At 46.0% G+C, this 5716-nt stretch overlaps 1 pseudogene; it reads right to left on the bottom strand.

The window, feature by feature from the left end:
• Nucleotides 1-287: 287 nt before the first annotated feature.
• LOC144784022 (2-aminoethanethiol dioxygenase-like) lies at nt 288-4848 on the bottom strand (annotated as a pseudogene).
• Between the last annotated feature and the right edge of the window lie 868 nt (nt 4849-5716).

The following is a 5716-nucleotide window of genomic DNA, read 5'->3' as shown; positions in this document are numbered from 1 at the left end:
GTGTAAAGTGCTATCCATGGGCACTGTCCCCTCCCACAAACATACACATTCTGGCCAGTAGGGGAGCTTGTTTTAGACCCAGTCCTTTGACCCCTTGCCTACCTCTTCCTGCCATGTCCATCCTGTGACCTCCACACGCAGACAGACAGTCTGCTTGTGCGTCCACCTAACACACAGGGGGACAAAAGTGGCTCGCACACCCACTGTCTCAAAGAGCCAGGGCCCCAAACACAGATTTTTATGCTTTCCTGGGTGGCTGATACTGTTCTGACTAAGGTGCTCACAGGTCACCGATGCTCTCTGAGTGTCACGCTGGGCCCCGGGTAAGGTTCTCCTCCACACCAGAAGTCAGCTCGCTGGGGGACCTCCAGGAGCCACACCTCTCGGCTCTCACCACCCTCCTTCTTGCCGCCCTGGGCGTTGGGCTCAGTGGAGGATGGCTGCAGCAGCTGGTAGTAGTGGCAGTCACGCTCGTCCTCTGGGTCATAAGGTGGCGCTAGAATGTCGAGGAAAGCAGCAGGCCCGTCCAGAGCGCTGATCTGGTGCAGGTTGGCCCTGTGCGGGCTGAGCATGCAGGGAGTGCTGGTGGGGCCAAACTGGCCGAATGATAGGCGCGGGGCTCGCGCAGCGCGTCTCTCTGAAAGGGCTGGAGGGGCGGGCTGAATGGGGGGGGCGACATGGCCCCGGTTACCTCCTGCAGCCGGTCGAACCGCAGATGCTGAGGGTGCCATAGATCACCTTCATCATGCCGCAGATGCCCAGGTGGTCATGCAGCGGGATATACACCTACCGGCTCTGCAGCAGGAAGACGCCCATCTAGCAGATGTTCATGTAGGTGACGAACGGGCTGTGTGGAGCGGCTGGCGGTGCACCGCCCTTGCAGCCCCGCTGCGTGATCTTCAGGTCCTCGACCCACAATTCATTCACTAGGTTCTTGAGCTGGTTCAGGTTGTAGGAGAAGGTCCTGCTACTACCTATGGAGGCCGCAGCTGTGGCACCAGGGAAGGTGAGCCAGGGTTGACGTGCGATCTTCTGGATGAGGGAGTCCATGTTATCCCGTGGCATCTTCCTCGTCTTCCTACGAATCGGCGCTGGCCTGAAATTCTGTGGCCTCGCGAGCTGGTTGCCACCTCAAGCTAACACATTGCAGGCACAAGCTGAACCCAGAAACCTTCAATCCTTACCGGATCTATTAGCACATCTATTGATAGATAAGTTGGCCTCTGCCGAATTTCTGAGCACATTTCATCTAACAGCTAGCTACTGGCAGATCAGACTAGCTGATGATGCAAAGCCAAAGCCAGCATTTCAACCCCTAGTGGCATTATCAGTTTGTTGTGATGACCTTTGGTCTGAAAAATGCACCTGCCACATTTCAAAGGTTGGTGACCAAAGTCCTCACAGGCCTGGATGACTACTGTGCAGCTTATCTTGATGATATTGCTGTCTTTAGCTCCACCAGGGAAGATCACCTGATCCACCTGAAAAATGTTTTGGAGGCCCTGCAGAAGGCAGGCCTAACTATCAAGGCTACTAAGTGCCAGATAGGGCAGAGTCAGGTTGTGTACCTGGGCCACCTTGTAGGTAGATGCCAGGTTCAACCATTGCAGAGCAAAATCCAGACCATAATGGACTGGGTTGCTCCAACCACCCAGACTCAGGTCAGAGCTTTCTTGGGCCTGACTGGGTACTATAGGGGACTGGGATTTGTCCAGGGGTATGGTTCCATAGTGACACAACTGAATGACTTAACTTCTAAAAGAATGCCTAAGAAAGTTCAGTGGACAGTCAGCTGTCAAAAGGCATTTGATGACCTTAAGCAGGCCATGTGCACTTCACCAATTCTGTGAAGTCCTAACTACTCCAAATAATTCATTGTTCAAACAAATGCTTCTGAGTTGGGGGTAGGGGTTGTGCTATCACAATTGAATGAAGAAGGTCAGGACCAGCCAGTAGCTTTTATTAGCAGAAGGCTCACCCCTAGAGAGAAACTTTGGTCAGCTATTGAGAGGGAGGACGTTGCTGTGGTTTGGGCACTGAAGAAGCTGAGGCCATACTGTTTTGTACTCACTTCATAGTTCAGACAGACCATAAGCCCCTCTTGAGGCTCAAACAGATGAAGGGTGGAAATGCCAAACTACTCAGGTGGTCCATTTCCCTACAGGGGATGGACTATACAGTGGAACATAGACCTGGAAGTAACCATGCCAATGCAGATGGACTCTCCAGATATTTCCACTTAGAATATGAAGACTCAACTGGTCACGGTTAGTTTAATGTCATTGCATTTGGGGACGGTTGTGTAGGAGAGTAGGGTCTGCTTCCTATGGTTACCCCCACTTTTTGCTCTGCTTCACTGGTTTTTCGACATTAGTATGGCTGTGGCCCTGCTAATCAGGCCCCCAGCCTAGCTGTACTCTCTCTAAACTGATACCATGTACTTTAGGTACATACCAGATTGGTTACTGGGTCACCCTTGTGAGCCCCTGTATATGGTACCCTAGGTACCCAGGGCATAGGTGCACCCTAGGCCTACCAGGGCAGCAGCATGCATTGTGCCACCCCTGGTTAACCTTCCAAACTGACACCACAGGTCTGTACTTACAGCCTGGGTAAGGTGGTGTAATAACCCCTTACTTAGATATAGTATACCTATATCCTATATCTATATATATATATATATATATATATATATATATATATATATATATATATATATATATATATATATATATATATATATCCTGAATTCCGTTCCTCACAGGCACACGCAGTTCCCTCTGCTGGCAAGTAAACACCGGACACGGACCTCGAGGTACTTCACAATTTTATTTGGCAGAAAGAGTCACAGACGTTTCGGCTCAGCGGAGCCTTGATCACATGACAGCGTTTGTATTGTAAGGTACACCTTTTAAAGTGCTAGTGTGTGATTAAACTGAGATCACCTGTGCAAAGTAGTGACTAGACATAAAAGACATACTAAAATAGGCACATAATACTTTTGATTAGGTATTTGTATCATCATTGGATGTGAAATACATTTAAAGATATATATATATATATGACAATCCAGCTTTTCACCAATGTGCTTGCCGCACGGAAAGGCACGCAGACAACCAAATCAGCACTCCAAGGCAAGATGATATCAGGTTATTGTCTTTTATTTCATAGCAACGAGTGGGTAAATAAATGCCATCAGACGCGTTTCGGGCACGTCCGTGCCCTTGCTCACTGATACTTAACAAACGCTGCACATTCATTTAAAATAACATTCTGGCGCCAAAATTTACTAGTGGTGAACAGAGAGGGAGGCCTCTGCAAGGATTCATGGGCTCCTATGGACAACAAAATATGGGCGCCATCTTGTAACAGTACTAGTTTGTAAATACAACAGCATTTTCTCACGTGTGGCAGGTATTCTCTATGACCTTAACTCAACCAAACTCGAGTTTTACCGTTCTAAAATGTATAATATATAAAAGCATGTGTATACTTAATATATCTAATTAATTAAACATTTTTAAATCTTGCCTATCAAGAGAGTTTGCTTTCCTCATGGCTGATTCTAACAGTGTGGACTTGTATCCGCGACTGAGTAATCTGTTTTTAGCTTCCTGCTGGCATTTATCCCTCAACTCTGGGCTACTACATGATCTATGAATTCTCAAGAACTCCCCATAGGGGATGCTTCTGATAGTGTGCTGCGGATGGAAGCTTGTCGCGTGCATAATAGAATTGCCTGAAGTTTCCTTCCTAAATAGGCTTGTGGAAATATTGCTGCCTTCAATTTCAATCAAAACATCTAGAAAGCTAGCTTTTGAATTACTGATATTGGCTGTGAACTGAAGGTTCAATTGATTGACATTGATCGCCCTTACGAACTCATGTGCCAAATCTTCTGTCCCTTTCCAGATAATGCACACTTTATCTATGTAATCTTCAATACTCCATCACATTGTTATCCCAAAACTCCTCATGTTCAACCCTAAGGACGTGTTCCTCCCACCAGCCAACGTGGAGCCCCGCGTAGCTGGGGGAGAAACACGACCCCATGGCGACGCCTCTCTCTTGTCTGTACACATTGTTGTTAAACAGGAAAGTGTTTTTAGTTAAGCATTTCTCTGTCATATCCAATAACATTTTGCTATGTGTATACAATTCAAGGGGGCGTTTGTCTAAATAGAATTTCATTGCCCGTAGACCATCATTATGAGCTATGCTTGTATACAATGTCGCTATGTCTATCGTGATAAGCAATAAATCATCAGACCATTTACATTGGCTCAATTGGTACAAAAAATCTGTGGTATCTTTGATGTAGGCCGGCAATGCGACCACATATTCCTGCAAAAAGAAATCGATATATTTTGATGTGTTCACAAACATACTGTTGATAGCGGACACAATGGGCCTGCCTGGCACTGGTGTTTGTTGCTTGTGCACTTTAGGTATTAAGTACATATTGGGCATTACAGGGAAGTCTTTTTGTAAAAATGTAAACTCATCCTTGCTTAGGAGGCCTTCACGTTTCCATTTATGTAGATCTGAGCGGTAGGAATCATTGATCTTTTTGGCAGTGGCCATATCAATTTTAGAGTAACAGGATGTGTCACCCAATTGTCTGTTGGCTTCTTCGATATACTCTTGTTTACCCCATAACACTACATTCCCCCCCTTGTCCGATTTGTTGATCACAATTCTCTTTTCATCTTTCAGTCTTTTCATAAGCAAGGTGTAGGGTCGTGTTTTTACATTGGGTTTAGTACAGGATTTCATGGTCTTACTCTGAAGATTTTTGATTTCTTCTATCACTCTATCTGAAAACACGTCAATTGCATCTCGAGGCATGCTAGGATTAAAAGTTGATATTGGTTTGAAAGGGCTCTCTGCTGGTTGATTTATGTTGATCCCCTCCTCTCTAGCTACCTCCTGGGTGCTGCTGTTGCTGTTGTCTTCATCTCTTAGATTTTGTAAATCTCGTAAAAGACCCACATCTCGTGTCTGAACTCCAGTCCTCTCCGGCAATGGTGTGTTACTCAATTGTTTCTTAGCCTCCAAACCTGTTTTGACTGCATAGTACTTTTTCAATTTAATTTTTCGAATGAATTTGAAAATGTCAATCCGGGTATTTACATAGTTAAAATTACTCTCCGGACAATAAGACAGGCCAAGAGCGAGTAGTTGTTTTTCCGCTTTACTGAGATCTACATCAGTGAGATTGATGATTGTGTTTTCGTCTATGTCTTTTTGTTCTTGTTGCGCCAGAATCTCTTCTGTTGCTTTCCTTTTAATGACTGCACATTGGCGCCGTTGTTTCCGTCGCTGGTTCCGCCTGTGCCTTGTTGTGCATTTGGAATCCTTGGGCGGAGTGTCGCCTTGCGTTGCAATCTCACAAACTCCATTTCTTCTCCAAGGGTTAGTTGCCCCAAATCCCCTTGTTTTGCACCTGAGGTGCCTTCATCTGAATCCTCTTCGCTTGGAACTAGGCTCGCATCTGAAATAGACGCTTCGGGGTCACTGACTCCTACTTCTGCCTGCTGAACTGTGGGCATTGGTTTAGGAATGGTAGTGGTGGTATTACGCTGACTCATTAGGTGATCATATTTGCGCGCAAAAGTGTAGATGCGCCCCTGTTGGTAATCTTGCTGATCACGGGCAAATTTGAATGCTTTGCCCATTTTTATTACGCCCTCCTGTTTCCTTAGGCGTTCTTTCA

The sequence above is a fragment of the Lissotriton helveticus genome, chromosome 10 (genome assembly GCF_964261635.1).
Source record: "Lissotriton helveticus chromosome 10, aLisHel1.1, whole genome shotgun sequence".
Taxonomy (NCBI): Eukaryota; Metazoa; Chordata; class Amphibia; order Caudata; family Salamandridae; genus Lissotriton; species Lissotriton helveticus.
Note: the sequence above shows the minus strand (reverse complement) of the source record. Positions and strands in the feature narration are given on the sequence as shown.